Raw genomic sequence first — 19,597 nt, 5'->3', positions numbered from 1 at the left:
TCTTGTTCCTGATCTTAGAGGGAAGGCTTTCAGTCTCTCACCATTGAGTACTATGCTGGCTGTGGGTTTTTCATATATGCTCTTTATCATGTTGAGGAAGTTTCCTTCAATTCCTACCTTTTGAAGTGTTTTTATCAAAAAGGGATGTTGGATTTTGTCAAATGCTTTTTCAGCATCTATTGAGATGATCAATTGATTTTTCCCTTTTGACTTGTTAATGTGTTGTAATACATTGATTGATTTTCTTATGTTGAACCATCCTTGCATGCCTGGAATGAACCCCACTTGGTCATGGTGTATGATTTTTTTAATGTGTCTTTGGATTCGATTTGCAAGTATTTTGTTGAGGATTTTTGCATCTATATTCATTAGGGAGATTGGCCAGTAATTTTCCTTTTTTGTAGCATCTTTGCCTCGTTTTGGTATTAGATTGATGTTAGCTTCATAAAATGAGTTAGGTAGTGTTCCATTTTCTTCAATGTTTTGAAAGAGTTTGAGTAAGATTGGTGTCAGTTCTTTGTGGAAAGTTTGGTAGAATTCCCCTGTGAAGCCATCTGGCCCTGGGCATTTATTTGTGGGAAGATTTTTGATGACTGATTGGATCTCTTTGCCTGTGATGGGTTGCTTGAGGTCTTCTATTTCTTCTCTGGTCAGTCTAGGTTGTTCATATGTTTCCAGGAAATTGTCCATTTCCTCTACATTATCGAGTTTGTTGCCATACAGTTGTTCATAGTATCCTCTTATAATTTTTTTAATTTCTTCAGGATCTGCGGTTATGTCACCTTTTTCATTCATTATTTTGTTTATATGGGTCTTCTCTCTTTTTGATTTTGTCAGTCTAGCTAGGGGCTTGTCAATCTTGTTGATCTTCTCAAAGAACCAACTTTTGGTGATATTTATCCTCTCTATTGGTTTTTTGTTCTCTATGTCATTTATTTCTGCTTTAATCCTTGTTATTTCTTTACTTGTACTTGGTTTAGGATTGGTTTGCTGTTCATTTTCTAGCTTCTTCAGTTGATCCATTAGTTCTTTGATTTTGGCTCTTTCTTCCTTTTTAATATATGCATTTAGTGCTATAAATTTCCCCCTCAGCACTGCTTTTGCTTCATCCCATAGGTTTTGGTATGTTGTGTTCTCATTTTCATTCGTCTCTATATATTTAGCAATTTCTCTTGCTATTTCTTCTTTAACCCACTGATTGTTTAGGAGTGTGTTGTTTAACCTCCAGGTATTTGTGAATTTTCTAAGTCTCTGATGGTTATTGACTTCTAATTGTATTCCATTGTGGTCAGAGAATGTGCTTTGAATAATTTCAATCTTTTTAAATTTATTGAGGCTTGTTTTATGTCCCAGCATATGATCTATTCTGGAGAAAGTTCCATGAGCACTAGAAAAGTATGTGTATCCTGGTGATTTGGGATGTAATGTCCTGTATATGTCTGTTAAATCTAATTCATTTATCAGATTGTTTAGGTTTTCAATTTCCTTATTGGTCTTCTGTCTGGTTGATCTATCTGTAGGAGAGAGTGATGTGTTGAAGTCTCCCACAATTATTGTGGAACCATCAATTGCTTCCTTTAGTTTTGCCAGTGTTTGTCTCATGTATTTTGTGGCACCTTGATTGGGTGCATAGACATTTACGATTGTTATTTCTTCTTGCTGAATTGCCCCTTTTATTAGTATGTAGTGGCCTTCTTTGTCTCTCAAAACATCCCTGCATTTGAAGTCTATTTTATCTGAGATTAATATTGCTACACCTGCTTTCTTTTGGCTGTAGCTTGCATGAAATATTTTTTTCCATCCTTTCACTTTCAGTTTCTTTGTGTCCCTGTGTCTAAGATGAGTCTCTTGTATGCAACATATTGATGGTTCATTTTTTTTGATCCATTCTGCGAATCTATATCTTTTAATTGTGGAGTTTAATCCATTTACATTCAACGTTATAACCGTGAAGGCATTTCTTGAATCAGCCATCTTATCCTTTGGTTTATGTTTGTCATATTTTTCCCCTCTCTCTATTAATATCCTTTATTGTACCCATACCGAATCTCTTTAGTACTGAACCTTTCTCCAAGTTTCTCTGTCCTTTCTTTGTTTCTCTGTCTGTAGGGCTCCCTTGAGTATCTCCAGTAGGGCAGGTCTCTTGTTAGCAAATTCTCTCAGCATTTGTTTGTCTGTGAAAAATTTAAGCTCTCCCTCAAATTTGAAGGAGAGCTTTGCTGGATAAAGTATTCTTGGCTGGAAATTTTTCTCACTCAGAATTTTAAATATATCGTGCCACTGCCTTCTCGCCTCCATGGTGGCTGCTGAGTAATCACTACTTAGTCTTATGCTGTTTCCTTTGTATGTGGTGAATTGCTTTTCTCTTGCTGCTTTCAGAACTTGCTCCTTGTCTTCTGTGTTTGACAGTGTCATCAGTATATGTCTCGGAGTGGGTTTATTTGGATTTATTCTATTTGGAGTTCGCTGAGCATTTATGATTTGTGTATTTATGTTGTTTTGAAGATTTGGGAAGTTTTCCCCAACAATTTCTTTGAATACTCTTCCTAGACCTTTACCCTTTTCTTCCCCTTCTGGGACACCAATGCATCTTACATTCGGACGTTTCATATTATCTATCATATCCCTGAGGTCCATTTCGAGTTTTTCAATTTTTTTCCCCAGTCTTTCTTTTATGCTTTCATTTTCCATTCTGTCATCTTCCAGGTCACTGATTCGTTGTTCAACTTCCTCTAGTCTTGTACTATGAGTGTCCAGAATCTTTTTAGTTTGGTCAACAGTTTCTTTAATTTCCATAAGATCATCCATTTTTTTATTTAGTCTTGCAATGTCTTCTTTATGCTCTTCTAGGGTCTTCTTGATTTCCTTTGTCTCCCGTACTATGGTCTCATTGTTCATCTTTAGTTCTTTGAGTAGCTGCTCTAGGTGCTGTGTCTCTTCTGATCTTTTGATTTGGGTGCTTGGGCTTGGGTTATCCATATCGTCTGGTTTTTTCATATGCTTTATAATTTTCTGTTGTTTTTGGCCTCGTGGCATTTGCTGAACTTGATAGGGTTCTTTTAGGATTTGTAGACCAATTGAAGTCCTTATCTCTAATTTATCAGATCTACAGCTTTCTGGAGTACACTTTCTCTAACTAACCAGCAGGTGGCGTCCACGAGCCACCTGTTCTCCACAAGCCAGTTCTCCCCTGCTTAGCCTTTGTGGTGAGTGGGGGAGTGAGTCTTGTGGGGTCCAATTAGTGTACCAAGCTTGTGTGTGTAGTTGGTGTTGCCTGCCCTGTGTATGGGGCGTGTTTCTGGGCAGTCAGGGAGGGGGGGGGGTGGCTCTAACAATCAAATCTCCCTGGTGATCCTAGAGTTTTAAGGCTGCTGCAATAGTCTAATCCTTCAGTTCAGTCCTGCCACAGTTTGTCTCTGCCACTGACCCACAAGTCCTTGGTATTGGCGTATGGCTCCTGAGACTTGCAAGTGGGCCCCTCTTCCAGGCCGTGCACCCCGGGTCCTCTGTTGAGGGATGACTGTGCTATGTCACAGGTGAGTGCCGTCCCCCCAGGGCAGTTCTGGGCTGCTGGGCTGTGTAGGGAGGCTCCCAGTCTGCTCAAATGATGGCTGAATGGGGCTTTGTTAATTCACACTGCTCTACCTTCCCAACTCTGGGACAATCAGCTGAGGTTGCAGGGAAGGCTAATGTCCACGCCCAGTTTTGTGGTGTGTGCCTGTTATGTGAAGCACTTCCGTCACACTGGGTTGTCTGGGGCAGTTCTGGGCTATGGGGCTGGCGATGGGCAGGAGTGTTTCCTGTCCACCAGGATGATGGCTGTGAGCAGACACCCCCCTTTTCTTGGGAAGTTGTGGTGTTTAGTGAATTTTCTCAGCCACTGGATTACTGCGTTTTGTCTCAGAGCTCTCCTAGTTCTGCTCTTGACTTGACCTGCCCAAATTGCAAGTCTTTGAAGCTTTCTGTATTGGGCTTCTTAGAGTAATTGTTTTAGAAAAAGAAAAAAGGATTAAAAAAAAGAAAGAAAAAAAAAAAAAAAAAAAAGGGCCCTCCTGAGAGATCTAATGGGTTATTGAAATGCTAAGAGACAAAGCAACCAGGGCTATTAAGGAAAGGTCCACAGGGCAGAGAGATCAGCCTCTCTTCGGGATTTGCATATGTGCCTCAGGGCCTGAGCTCGGGCCTGAGCTCTGCCCTTACCCCTTCTATGTTCACCAGAACTCCAAAAATCCTCCGCTTTTATTTTGGAGTTTTTCGTGTTGTTTTTTTTCTATGCCTGTCTCCTCTCTGCTGGGCTGGCTGCTTTCAGATTCTCTGGTGTCTGGTCTCCGTCTATCTATGGTTGGAGTTTGGATCAGCAGAATGAGTTTCCGATAAGGGCTGCCACTGCAGTGCTCCCTTCTCCTTCCCGGAGCTGACAGCCCCTCCTTCCACGGGACTGAGCCTGGCAGGGAGGGGCGAGGGTCCCCTGGCCGCAAAAACTTACAGATTTCGCTGATCTCAGCAGTTCCACGTTTTCATGAGTGTTGTGTGAAGTATGCCCAAAGTCAGATTGCTCTGTGGTGTCCAGTCCACGCAGTTCCTGGCTTTCTACCTACTTTCCTGGAGGAGTAACTAAAACATACAGCTCACCAGTCTGCCATCTTGCCCCACCCCTGCATTCTCCTTTGTGTATTTTCTTTCTCTACATTACCTATAATCATTTTATTTTATTTTATTTTTTTACTCTAAGTAAACATGTTCTAAGTGTTGGTGACATGTAACAGTGCAGAATTTTAAGCCAGACACTGTGTTTAAGTTTCCTCATCTATTAAAAAAAAAAAGATGAATTTTAAGAATCTGTTTGCCTTAACCTTCTACGATTTTATAATGTTAGTTTTTAACTACTGCCTATCAAGGGAAATATTTTTTTCAAGCAAAGTTCTAAAGAGCTTTTTTAAAATAAGTAGGTGAAATTTCTCTTCTGTACTTCAGTTCCTCTAATATTTCTCTTTGCATTTTTAACACCTACCTCTTATGACAAAAACCCCAATATCCCTGTTCCAAAGGGAAGGAATAAGGACAAATCACAATTGTTCCACTTAGTAGCTATATAACCTTGGAAAAATTATTTATCCTGTAGCTCTGAGGTTCCTCATCTATAAAATAGGAATTGTCATGGTACATTCCTCATGTAGTATTGTGAAGATTAAATAAGTTACTGAGGAGAAAGCACTTAGCAAATATATATGTACACATTTAAGATTAATGGAGAATTTTCTTCTCAACCATGTTGAAGTTGCATAGACTGTCTCTTACAACATCAGGTCTCTCTCAGAGATGATGATGTTGGGCACCAAAGGTGGAGAGGGGTTCATGGTGAAGGTCTGGGGCTGGCCCTGGTCTTGCTCAGCAGATGAGGTCAGTGTTTTTTTCTGGATACAAATTCAAAACAGGGCTCAAGGTATTCATTTCACCTACACCAGGGAAAACAGGCAAAGTGGTGAGGCTTTTGTTGAACTTGAGTCAGAAGATGAAGTCAAATTGGACCTGAAAAAAGACAGAGAAACTATGGGACACACACATGTTGAAGTATTCAGTCAAACAACATTGAAATGGATTGGGTGTTGAATCATACTGGTCCAAATAGTCCTGATACAGCCAGTGATGGCTTTGTATGTCTTAGGGGACTCCCCTTTGGATGTAGCAAGGAAGAAATTGTTCTCAGGATTGGAAATCATGCCAAATGGGACAACATTGCCAGTGGACTTCCAGCGGAGGAGTATGGGGGAAGGACTTTGTGCAGTTTGCTTCACAGGAAATAGCTGGAAAAGTGCTAAAGAAACACAAGGTAGGGCAGAGGTACATAGAAATCTTTAAAAGCAGTTGAGCTGAAGTTAGAACTATGATACTCAAAGAAAGCTAATGGTCATACAGTGGCCAGATCCCTATTACCAACCTGGGGCTGGCAGAGGGCATAACAGTGTTGGCAGGGGAGCTGGCTTTGAAAAGATGAGGCATGGTGCTTATGGTGGAGGCTATGGAGACTATGATAGAGTATAACGGCTATAATGATGGCTATAATTTGGGTCAGATAGATTTGGAAGAGACCTCAATTATGTTTTTCAGGAATGTCTGATCACAGATATGGGGATGGTGGCTCTACTTTCCAGAGTACAACAAGACACTGTGTACACATGCAGTTACCTTACAAAGCTATTGAGAATGACATTTACAATTTTTTTTTTCACTACAATCCCATGAGAGTACACATTGAAATGGGTCATTATGGTGGAGTTACTGGTGAGACAGATGTTCAGTTTGCTACCCATGAAGATGCTGTGGCAGCCATGTCAAAAGACAAATCAAACATGCAACACAGTGATGTAGAGTTCTTGAATTCTACAGCAGGAGCAAGCCATGGTACTTACAAACACAGATATGTAGTACTCTCTTGAATTCTATAGCAGGGGCAAGCTGTGGTACTATGGTGGCCAGATAATGGGAGGCATGGGCTTGTCAAACCAGCCCAGTTATGGTGGCCCAGCTAGCCAGCAGCTGAGTGGTGGTTATGGAGGTGGCCATGATGGTTAGAGCAGCATGAGTGGATATGATCAAGTTTTACAGGAAAACTCCAGTGATTTTCAATCAAACATTGCATGGGTAGCCAGGGAGAAATGAATAGCAGCTACCATGATAGTGGGAGCTGTGCATCTATGGGAGTGAATAGAATGGGAGGGATGTCTAGCATGTCCAGTATGCGTGGTAGATGGGGAATGCAATCCTGATTGCTGACTCTTGGTCAACGTTTTTTCAAGAAAAATCAAAACTTAAGTTTAACAGTTTTGCAGTACAAGTTTGTGATTTATGCTTACTCTAAGTGGAAATCAGTTTTGTTTTAAAGACTTCAGGTCAGTATTTTTTTAACACAAACATTCATCTAAGATGTCACAACGAAGTTTGAGTAAACTATAAGTGTTGAACACTTTTCAGCTTTTCTCATGTTGTAGGATGTACTTAAGCAGTAAGCATGTTTAGGATAAAGCAGTTCAACCATGTTAAATGTTGCTCTTATACCTGCCATATTCCATTGAACACTGGCTGCGGCTAAAAGACATGCTTCATTTGAAAAACTGAAAATATAGGAGCTGTGTCTACAATTAAAAGTGAAACATTTAACATATTTGTTAATTCCAGTTTCTTTAATCACCTGTAAGGCACATAAGTTTAAGCTTTTTTTAAGTTAATGGGAAAAGTTGAGGTGCAATACCAATACTTTAGGATTTTTGGTCTTAGCGTTTGTATGAAATTCTGAGGCCTTGATTAAATCTGTCATTTTATTGTGATTTCCTTTTAGGTGTATTGTGCTAAGTGAAAATTGTCAAATAAATCTTCCTTTTAAAAACTACAAAAAAAAAGACTAATAAAGGATTTCTAGCTTATTTTGTCAAGTAGAAACAATAAAGAAAAAAACACAACCTCCATCTACTATCATAATCATTACATAAAAGAAATGACATGTAACTACCAAAATAGGGGACATGAACTCAGAATGTACAATTTTAATGAAAAATCTGCTGCATTGTCTTTGTTCATATTTCTCCATAAATTTGTAAAAACTTCATTTTGGACCAGCTGCAATCTGCATACCTGTATTTGGAAGCCACTGCAGTGACCCTTACAATTCTGTTCTTCTATCAAAGTTTACCCACCTTAGTGTCCCTCAGAGCCCGGTTTCTGTTTAACATTATAGCTTACTTGTCTATAGTGAATGCTGATGGCTTAATGTGTTTATCCTTTCAAGAACTTATTTACCTTCTAATAGAGAGGCTTAATCCAAATAATTGGTAGTACTGGTGGGAATTTCAGTCCGTTGGCAAATCTGAGGGAAAACAATTTACTTACAGATGGCCTTTTCAACATTCTGAGTGACCACCTGCTCTACACATGCATATGATTGGCCCTGTACCCAACCTTCTTTAGGTTTATGATATTTAAAGTTCCTATTGTTAGGCTAGACCTTTGAATGGTTTCATCAGCAGCACCTGTGAGCCACGTTTAACATTGAGTATCATTGTAAACAAAATCATGGTCAGAAGGTTTTCCTGATCATGTTTCAATTTATGCCATTTCTCCTTATAGCCTACTGTATTGAGCTGAGGTACATCTCATCTTTGGTAGATGTTTCATCAGTCATGACCCTAATTGAAAAATAACTTCTTTTTTTTAGTACAGTGCTTCTGAGGATTAATACAAAAGAGGCCCTCTGCAGAGTGCTGGCTACCACGCTGCAGACTGGTAAGCAATGGGCTTCTCTTAGGACAATGGCAGCAGTACCAGTGCAACAAGACTGGATTTTACTCACATGTTGCAGGGTACCCATAGTGCTATAGTGGGCTTGGAGAGCAGAAGACCTCAGATTAGAAACATCAGCTGTGGCAAGTAGTTAAAGTCGCTAAACTTCAGTTTCCTGAAAATGGGTTTAAGAATAGTACCTACATTACAGGCTTGTTATGAGGATTAAACAAGTTAACCCATGTGAAACTTTCAGCACAGAGCCTACCCATGGTAAGCACACAGTTAATATTAGCTTTTGTTATTATTGTGTGCACTGTTACAGGATGTGCACACTCTGCTGCAAGCTTCATTAACCACTTATACTCAATACATTTGCTGTTTTTGTCAGAACATACTCTAAAGTCACAAATATGCAAACTCAGGTCCAGTCTGAGCAAATGCAAGGCATATCTTGGAGTTCCCCCTTTTAGTAGGTTCCACAGAAATATCCCAGCCTTTGCTTAACTTTATTGTACTTCCTTAAATCTCCTCTCACTTCTCTTTTGTTGCTAATGTCAGTCCTGTTTCACCCAGATTGTTTCTGAGAGAGAACTTTCTCTGTCGTTCTTTTTGGTTTGGGGTATTGTGATTGATGGCACATTCTTTACCATTAGCAAACATTACTTGAGTTGTCTAGTGAATCGAACATCTCAATTCACATTGTTTTAAGGGAGTGATGGTTAAAGAGTTTGTCTTGAGGTTGTCAGATTTCATAATTACAGCCAATTTTCAATTGTCCACATAAGTAAAAGAAGCTGTCAATACAGATAACATAAAATTACAAATCCTAAAATTGTGGTTAGCCATCCAGCATAGTTGAGCCAAGCATCTAAATATACTTGTTGGCAATGCCAAGTAGGTTAAAGGAATTTAGCCCCCTACCCCCATAATCTCCTTCAGGCCCTATTCTTTTGATATGAGTACTTGCATTTTCTCAGTCTTATGTAAAGTGCTAAGAAATTACTGCTTCAGTGAGATGTGGTCCCTGTGTCCCTATAAAATAGAAATTCCAGAGCTGACTGTCATAGGCCTGGGCCTATTTTAGACAGTGTGTTATCCATGTGGCCAAACCATGACCCATATGATGAATCCCCAATGCATACAACCTGTAGAGTGAAAACTGCCCCTCTGACCAACTTCACCTCCCTAAAGCTAGCTTCAGAACATAAATAGGGGAAAAAGTGACAGCTGGAGGTGGCCTATTTCAATAGTGAAACCCGGCGGTGGCCTACTTCAATAACGAAACCTTGAGATAATTAGACATATTTACTTTACATACTTTCTTATAGCTTTTTACCATTAATTTTATTCCTTGGGGTCCTATAGAACATATCTATTTTCATTATTTCAAGATTTGGAGATATCTGTTATATCCTTCTGGCACGGTGACCAAGAACTATGTAAGCCTGGCTAAATTCCTTCATTCCTCTTAGCTCAATGATTTTTTCTTCTAGAAGGGGAGGGACTTGAACTAGATGACCTATAACAGACCCTTTGACTTAATATTATATAATTCTATGAAAAATCTCTTCTGATGCAAGTCATAAAGAATGGTTTATTAATTATATCCTACACTATACAATGTCCTTTCCACACATCATATCCTTTATTTAATCCTCATATATTCCTATAGGGTAATTATTATGATTATTTATAAATGAGGAAACAAAGAGTTAAAGAGATTGGTTAAACCATGACCTGAGTTTCTGGTACTAGCTCTCTGATCTAAGAGAGGATCTACCTCAATCTTATATTTTCCTGAGAAATTGACTTTAAAAAATCCCTGGGCTTAGTGGTCTAACAGCAAAACCAAATTGACCTTCACTTCAGCACACAGCACATGTTCTCTGGTCATTGCCATGAGATATTGAGAGGCAACAGGAGGTCCTTTTTAAGAACTGAGGCTAGGCTTACCCAAGTAAGGTAGAGGTTGGGAAGTTGATAGAGGTAAGCACCAGATTTTATAGGCATGGGAACATCTCACTAGGACCTTAAAGAAACTAAAAGCATTATTGTGTAAAGACTATCATTCCTCCAACATTCAGTCACTAGGGTTTGCAATATGCCAGACATTGCATATTTTACTTTTCTTTATTGCACTTTTACTTAAACTGTCTCATTTATTTCTCATGAGAGCTCTGCAAGGTAACATTTAGTACATGTATTATTATTCACACTTTATATATGAGGAGTTGAAGCTCATAGTGAATAAATGACTTCACAGTCAATAAGGGGCAGGTCAGGATTGTAACCAAGGTATTTGGGCTTCAAGTTCCAAACTCTTTTCACTATATCAGAATTTTCCAGTGTGTTTCAGTCCACACTTTCCCACAAAATGCTTTTCCAAAAAGAGAATGATGCCACAATGAACTAAGTTTGATTCTGCACACTGTGAGATTCCTTGGAGGTTCATATTGCTTAGCACATTTAACATTTCTTAAGCCTATTTCCCTTTTTTTTTTTTCTTTTTCACTGTTTAGGTTCTTTAGGTGTCATTTTTTTTAAATATTTTTAATTCATTTTTATTGAGATATATTCACATACTATGCAGTAATAAAAAACAAAGTGTACATTCAATTGCTTAGAGTACCATTATATAGTTGTGCATTCATCACCAAAATTAATTTTTGACGTTTTCATTACCACACACAAAAAATAATAAGAATAAAAATTAAAGTGAAAAAGAACAATTAAAGTAAAAAAGAACACTGTGTGCTTCTTTTTCCTTCCCCCATTTTTCTACTTATCCATCCATAAACTAGACAAAGGGGAGTGTGGTCCATATGGCTTTCCCAATCACATTGTCACCTCTCATAAGCTACATTTTTATACAATCATCTTCAAGATTCATGGGTTCTGGATTGTAGTTTGATAGTTTCAGGTATTTACTGCTAGCTGTTCCAATTTATTAGAACCTAAAAAGGGTTGTCTATTTTGTGTGTAAGAGTGCCCACCAGAGTGACCTCTTGGGTCCTTTTGGAATCTCTCTGCCACTAAAGCTTATTTCATTTCCTTTCACATCCCCCTTTTGGTCAAGAAGATGTTCTCCATCCCACGATGCCAGGTCTAGATTCCTCCCCAGGAGTCATATTCCACATTACCAGGGAGATTCACTCCCCTGGGTGTCAGATCCCACATAGTGGGGAGGGCAGTGATTTCACCTGCCCAATTGGCTTAGCTAGAGAGAGAGGGCCACATCTGAGCAACAAAGAGGCATTCGGGAGGAAGGCCTATTTGCTTTTAACACCAATTAACGTTCTCAGCAATTGAATCCTGCAGAACTGTTTTTGAGAAATACAGCAAAATGCCAGGCTACATTAGAAAGTATTTTATATAAAAAGGATTGTGATTATAAACTATTTTTTCCCACATGTTAAAATATTGTATTTTCCCACAAGTTAAGTAGTGAAACTCATGAAATCATTAGGAAGGTGGTTATAAAGATTCAACAACTTCCTGGTTCCGACCTGAAAGAATAGAATGTTGTTGTGGATTTACATTCACAAAAATACCAAATAAGAATACTAAGAAAGTATATAAAGTATTACCTATTCTTATAATATATATTATAAATTATAAAGGAGTTCATTTATGCATGAAAGTAACATTTATCCCTCCTCCAAATTCCTGCTATTTGACATGCTTTTCATCTTTATTCTAAAGTGAATAAAAAAAAATAAAAACTTTTGAGATATGGAGAATTTTGTGATTGCTTCAATTCATTAGTGATGCCTGGCATGTTTTAAAACTAGGGTTGGAAATCACTGAACAAGGTAATTAAATTGGGTTTCCTTATGAAGATTAATTACTCAATTCAGCTGTTTGATCTGTTGCTTACTTTTAAGATCTGCCTGCCTGTTGACACTGATTCTGTGGCAGTTTTTATAAACAAAAAGAGTAAATTTTAATTGGCAATTATTAGTCAGCAATGACCTTGGAAATTTCTTGGTCAAGTTCATTGTTTAGGAAGTAACATATAACTTTCAGATGCCTACTCCTACAGAATGGCAAAAACTAAGGATTTGTATGTTATTCAAAGTAAACAGAAAATAAAAGGGAGAAACACAAAGTAATTAATTGCTATAAAATGCATGCACATATCTCTTGCTATTCATCATTCATGTGTGCTGTCCAAGTTACCTGTTGCTATATTGCAAACTATGCCAAAATTTAGTGGAATAAAAGATCAAGCATTTAATTGTATTTCACAATTTTGTGACTCAATAATATGGGAAGGATTTAGCTGGACAATTCTTCTGCTTAACCTGCTGGCAACTGAGCTGCTCTTCAGCATCTAAGATGCCTTCACCTCCATGATGAGCTGGCTGGGAGACTGGTTTCAGCTAGACACCTCTCCCCCTTCATATCATCTCAGGGCCTTTCCACATGTCCTCTCCAGCAACATAGTTGGACTTCTCCCAGGGCAGCTCAAGATTACAAAAGCAGATGTTGCAAAAGATAGAAAGTAAAAGCTGTTGGGTCCTGAAGGCCTGGGCCTGAAACTGGCACAGTGCCACATCCACTGTGTTATACTTATCAAAGCAGTCACATCCCCTACCCAAATTCAAGGGTAGGGGACATACAGCCCAGCTTTCAATGGGAGTATCAAAGAATTTGTGGCCATCTTTAATGTATCATATAGGCCAAAACTCTTTGGCAGAAAGGTATGTGTCATGAAGAAAAAGAATGCAAAATCTCCTCTAAAAGAATGCAAAATCTCCTCTAAACTCTTGAACAGGTTAGTTAGCTTTTTGATACATGAATCCTTTTACTTATAAAGCCAGAGACACTACAGAAATGTGTAAATATTACACATCTATATAAAGTTGTTTTATAAAGAGAACTATAAATGTTGATGACATTGGTTCTGACTCTTCATTTTAACATCTCTCTCATCTTCATCTTACCTCTTTCAAACACTTGTGAGCACTTTCATCATTCCATTACTATTTTCCGATTAACGGCCATGATAGCTAATGTCTGAGAAATAGCTAAGAAGTAAGCACTGGTATGATAAACCAGCCACAATGATCACTGTGGCTTCTCTTCACATCATGACTTCTTTTGATAGCTGGTAGAGTTGTGCCGTTCCACTAAAGCTGGGCTTTGCTTTTGCTTTGGGGCATATCTCTGTTCTTATGAAAGAAGATTTGTAAGTTTAAGGTATTTCAGTAGAAGAGTTTCGATAGAAGCCCAGTGGAGATCCTTTCAGAAGTTCTTCCTTTGTCCTGGGCTAGATCTAATGTCTAGCCCCAACCCATCTCCTTAATTAATTAACTTTTCTCCAAATTTATCACCCCACCTTCTAAAATTGTTTTCATCTATTCTTGGAACTCATAAAAACTTCATTCCTATATTCCTTAGGTGGAAGTAATAACCTTTTCTTAGAATGTCAGTGGCTTCATATATGACTGCTTTCACGTTACTGCTCTTTAATAGAAATTATCTCTTAATGAAAAGAAAATTTCATTTCATGGCGCTATTATGCAAACGTTCCTCAGTGTGTAGAGAATTTTTTTTTCTTTATACTCAAGCTATACAATAGAGCAGGAGTTGACAAACTTCAGCCCACAAGTCAAAAACAGCCAGCTTCCTATGATTGTAAATAAAGCTTTATTGGAACACAGCCACACTCATTTGCTTATGTATTATCTATGGATGCTACAAGGGCACAGATGAATAATCATGCCACAGATCATATGGCTTGCAAGGCCTAAAAATACTGTCTGTCTCTTTACAGATAAACTATACGGATGCCTGTGATAAAATACAATTCCTTCATAATTTTCTTAGGAAACAAATTTGTTTCTTTTGTTATGAATATACTTAATTTGCTATGAATAATAAAAACTAAACAAATCATAGCTTTTTAGTTTCACTGATGAAGTGATAAATATATTTTAATAAAAAATTAAATTTGTATGGATAAAGGGGCCCTTCCATGGACTATGATCGAACTCTCACTTCTTTTGCTACTGAGCTGACTTTTGCAATACTGAGTAACTTGAAACAAAGGCAATCTCAGAGCTAAGATGCATGAGTCCACAAGGAACAGATGAGTCAGACAAGGGATGTTATGGACAATGGTGATGAAATTGTGATGTCAGTTGAATTCCTCTGTCCCTGCTTTTGAGGACTTGGTTTTGACTTACAAGAGAGGCCAGCATAAAGAAAAGCCTGGGGAAATCTCTGGACCATTTAGAGAAAACATATGCACTTGTCTACCTCTTCCAGTGTTTAAATTCTACTGTGTCTACATCTGAAAAGTAAGTGGTTGATAATATCCAGTGTTGGTGTGGTAGATTGAATCATGACCTCCACAAAGGCATATTCAAGTCTGAATCCCCAGTCCTCTGGGTCTGGACTCATTCGTAAATAAGGTCTTTCACGTTCCTATTTGGATGAAGTCAAACTAAAACAGGGTGGGCCTTAATCTAGGATGACTGGAGTCCTTATAAGCAAAGGAAACTTGGACAAAAAGCAGAAAGCATCAGGAGGACATCAAGGAGACAGATCGCCCTGTGATGGAAGAAAAGAATGCTTACCAGCAAGCCACCATCAGAATGCTACAGAAAAGGCAATGCCTTGATGTTGAACTTCTATCCTCCAGCCTGTGTGCCAATAAATTACTGTTGTTTAAACCAGCTAGTTTGTGGTATTAGCCATAATAGCCCTGACAAACTAAGATAGTTTTTGGTTCCAGGAGTGTGGTACTGATGTGATAAATACTTAAAAATGTGGGAGTGGCTTGGAAATTGAATAATGGAGACTGCAGGTTTTTTTTATACATATTTTTTAAATTAGAGAATTCATAGGTTTACAAAAAAATCATGTAAAAACCACAGCATTCCAAAATACCCACGTATTGTTGACGTTTTGCATTAGTGTGGTGCCTTTGTTACAACTGATGAAATAATATTAAAATTGTACCATTAATTGTAGTCCACAGTTGACATTGGGTGTATTTTCCCCCATATACCACCCTGTTATTAATAACTGACATTAGTTTGTTATAATTTATGAAAGTATATTTTTAAACTTGTACTATGAACTATAGTCTATCGCCTATAATAGGGTTCACTGTTATGCAGTCCTATGTTTTATTGATTCATTTTTATTCTAGCAACATATACAAAGCCTAAAATTTCCCTTTTTAACCACATTCACATATATAATTCAGTGCTGTTAAATACATTCACAATGTTGTGCTACCATAAACACCATCCATTTCCAAAACTTTACAATCAACCCAAAACAGAAATTCTATATGAATTAAACATTGACTCCCCATTCCCTACCCTCAACCCAGACCCTGGTAACCTATATTCTAGATTCTAACTCTAGGAGTTTGCATATTCTAATTATTTTGTACCAGTGAGATCATAAAATACTTTTTCTTTTGTATCTGGCTTATTTCACTGAAGGTAATGTCTTCAAGGTTATCCATGTTGATGCATGTGTTAGGACTTCATTCCTTTTATGGCTGAATAATATTCCACTGTATGTATATAACACATCTTCTTTCTCCATTCATCAGCTAACGGACACTTGTGTTGCTTCAATCTTTTGGCAATTGTGAATAATATCGCTGTGAGTATTGGTGTGCAAATATCTGTTCAATTCCCTGATTTCAATTCTTCTGGGTATATACCTAGTAGAGGAGTTGCCAGGTAATATGGTAATTCCATACTGTCTTCCACAGCAGCCACACCATTTTACATTACCACCGGCAATGAATGAGTGCTCCTATTTCTCCACATCCTCTCCAACACTTGTAATTTTCTATTTTTTAATAATAGCCATTCTAGTGGGTGTGAAATGGTATTTCACTGTGCTGTGATTTGCAGTTCCCTAATAGCTAGTGATGTTGCATAGCTTTTCTTTTGCTTTTTAGTTATTTGTATATCTTCTTTGGGGAACTATCTATTCAAGTCTTTTGCCCATTTTTTGATTGGGTGGTTTGACTTTTTATTGTTGAGTTGTAGGATTTCTTTATATATTCTAGAAATTAAACCCTTATCAGATATATGGTTTTCAAACATTTTCTCCAATTTAGCAGATTGTCTTTACACTTTCATGATAAAGTCCTTTGAAGTACAAATTTTTAAAATTTTGATGAGGTCCAATTTATCTATTTTTTCTTTTGTTGCTTGTGCTTTGAGCGTAAAGTCTAAGAAACCATTGCCTAACACAAAATCTTGTACATGCTTCCACAAATTTTCTTCCAAGAGTTTTATTGTCCTAGTTCTTATATTTAAGTCTTTGATCCATTTTGAGTTAATTTTTATAAATGGTATTAGATAGGGGTCCTCCTTCATTCTTTTGCATATAGATACCCAGTTCTACCAGCACCATTGTTGAAGAGGCTATTTTTTTCCAATTGAGTGGACTTGGCAGATTTGTCGAAAATCAATTGGCTATATAGACAGCATTTTGAGTGAAGTATACCAGAAACAAAGGCAAACACTATAATGCTTCACCAATATGGACTAACTACAATGTGTGCACTCAGAATTAGACCTTAGAGCACAGTTTATCAGGGTAACGCTCATTGTAACAGTCTCTAGACTGTAAGCTCTTACAGCAGTCACATCTATTCCTGAATTGTAATGGCTGTCTCCAATTTCTGAGATGCCAATCCCTTTGTGTATGACCTGACTGGTCTCTGGAACTTTGGGTATCTTTATGACACCTGAGGCTCAGAGCTAGACCTCAGCAGATATGAACGTCAGTATCAGTGCATACAGCAACTGTTTAAAAAGCTGAAAAGGGTCTAGACTTCAATTAGAGATATGAATGAAGCATATCTGGTTAGGACTAGTGCAAATTGGGCCAAAGGGTAAGGGACGATACTGACTGTGTGTTAAAACTTCAACTTCTATGTGAGACCAAGGAAAGAGATGGTTATCTGGAGAGGATCTATATTTTCTATAATACACTAAACAATTTAACTTGTACAGTCAGGTTGTTCAAACACCACAATTACATGGAACTTTGAACAGGAAGTGAGATCTGGTAGGTTTGCACAGGTTAGTGTGAAATAGTGACACATCTCAAAGTAATTCAGGCAGAGAATAAAAATATATATTCAGGCCTCCCCTGAGAAGCTGGGGGAAAGTACGGAAGTGTTGGACTTCCTCACTTGGGTTGTTATTGTTGTTCTTATAAATATTGAGGGCTGACGGTTTGGTATGCTGAGCCCTCTATCTTGGGGCTTGCCCTCATGAGGCTCATTGCTGCAAAGAAGAGGCTAAACTTGCTTATAACTGTGCCTAAGAGTCTCCCCGAGTGCCTTTTTGTTGTTTGGATGTGGCCGTCTCTCTCTAGCTAGGCCAACTTGGCAGGTGACTTCACTCCCCTCCCTCCTACATGGGACCTGACTCCCAGGGATGTGAATCTCCCTGACAACACAGGATATAACTCCCGGTGATGAACCTGGACCTGGCATCATGGGATTGAGAACATCTTCTTGACCAAAAAGGGGATGCGAAATGAAACAAAATAAAGTTTCAGTGGCTGAGAGATTCCAAATGGAGTCAAGAGGTCACTCTTGTGGTCACTCTTACACATTATATAGGTAACCCTTTTTAGGTTTAAATATATTGGAATAGCTAGAAGTAAATACCTGAAGCTATCAAACTCCAACCCAGTGGCCTTGACTCTTGAAGACAATTGTATAACACTGTAGCTTACAAGGAGCGACAGTGTGATTGTGAAAACCTTGTGGATCATGCTCCCTTTACCCAGAGTATGGATGGATGAGTAGAAAAATGGGGACAGGGACTAAATGAAGATTGGGGTAGGATGGTGGGGGGGGATGATTTGAGTGTTCTTTTTTTTACTTTTGTTTTTATTCTTATTTTTATTCTTTCTGGTGTAAAGAAAATGTTCAAAAGTGGATTGGGGTGATGAAGGCACAACTATATGATGGTACTGTGAACAGTTGATTGTGTACTGTGGATGATTGTATGGGATGTGAATATATCTCAATAAAACTGAATTTAAATTAAAAAAATAATAGCTAAAAAAATCAATTGGCTATAGATGTGAGTGTTTATTTGTGAACTCTCAATTTGATTCCATTGGTCTATATATCTTGCATTGTGCCAGTACCATGCTGTTTTGACCACTGTAGCTTTGTAATATGCTTTAAAGTCAGGAAGTGTGAGTCCTCCAACTTTGTTCTTCTTTTTCAAGATGTTTTTGGCTATTTGGGGCCCCTTTACCTTCCAAATAAATTTGATAATTGACTTTTCCATTTCTGCACAGTAAGCAGTTGGAATTTTTACTGAGATTGTGTGGAAGTCTTGGGAAGAGTGCAGCTGCTGCTCCAGCAGGCCTGGAAGATAAAGCATCAAATTACAGATGACTCTCAGACCTTGGCATCTGTGCCAGTTTGAATGTATTGTGTCCCCCAAATGCCATATCTTTGATGTAGTCTTGTGGGGCAGACATTTTGGTGCTGATTAGATTTGCTTGGAATGTGCCCCACCCAGCTGTGGGTGATGACTTTGATGAGATACTCCCATGGAGGCATGGCCTCACCCATTCAGGGTGGGCCTTGATCAGTGGAGCCATATAAATTAGCCGACTCAAAGAAAAGGAATCAGTGCAGCTGTGAGTGACATTTTGAAGAGGAGCAAGCTTGCTAGAGAGGAACGTCCTGGGAGAAAGCCATTTTGAAACCAGAACTTTGGAGCAGACACCAGCCATGTGCCTTCCCAGCTAACAGAGGTTTTCTGGACGCCATTGGCCATCCTCCAGTGAAGGTACCCGATTACTGATGTGTTACCTTGGACACTTTATGGCCTTAAGACTGTAACTGTGTAGCCAAATAAACCCCTTTTTTATGAAAGCCAATCCATCTCTGGTGTTTTGCATTCCGCAGCATTAGCAAACTAGAACAGCGTCTAATGGAGTTTGCCCTGCTGGGTTTTGGACTTGCTTGAGACCCATGACCCCTGTTTTCTAGGTTTCACAGGTCCACAGACTGACAGGAATTTTGTTCCAAGCCAGGTTACACCCATAACTGATTTAGTTGGCTATGGTATGGACAAAGTAGCCTTCTTACCACTATTCGTGAGATTATAGTTTATTTCAATGTTTCTAAAATGCTAAATTATTCAAAAACCTTGAAAGTTATCTTAGAATCCTAATGCTGGTATTTCTTTAATAAAATAATCTAGGATGGATATATATTTACAAAAATAGTTTTTGCAGCTTTATTTATAGTAACATTAGCAACTATTTATGTATCAATCATTAGAAATAACATGTAGGA

The 19,597-nt window shown here is 38.3% G+C and overlaps 1 long non-coding RNA gene and 1 pseudogene across 1 annotated transcript in view; both read left to right on the top strand.

Moving 5' to 3' along the window:
* Positions 1–18,782, top strand: part of LOC119529562 — a 40,359-nt gene extending 21,577 nt beyond the window's left edge. The window contains exons 2-3 of the long non-coding RNA XR_005215892.1: positions 8,210–8,277; positions 18,586–18,782. This is a non-coding gene — a long non-coding RNA (uncharacterized LOC119529562). The remainder of the gene's footprint in view (positions 1–8,209; positions 8,278–18,585) is intronic.
* On the top strand, positions 5,739–6,903 carry LOC119529561 (annotated as a pseudogene).
* Positions 18,783–19,597: the final 815 nt, after the last annotated feature.

This window comes from Choloepus didactylus, chromosome 3 (genome assembly GCF_015220235.1).
Source record: "Choloepus didactylus isolate mChoDid1 chromosome 3, mChoDid1.pri, whole genome shotgun sequence".
NCBI classification, from domain to species: Eukaryota; Metazoa; Chordata; class Mammalia; order Pilosa; family Megalonychidae; genus Choloepus; species Choloepus didactylus.
The sequence above is the reverse complement of the archived record's forward strand: the minus strand, read 5'-3'. Positions and strand labels throughout refer to the sequence as shown.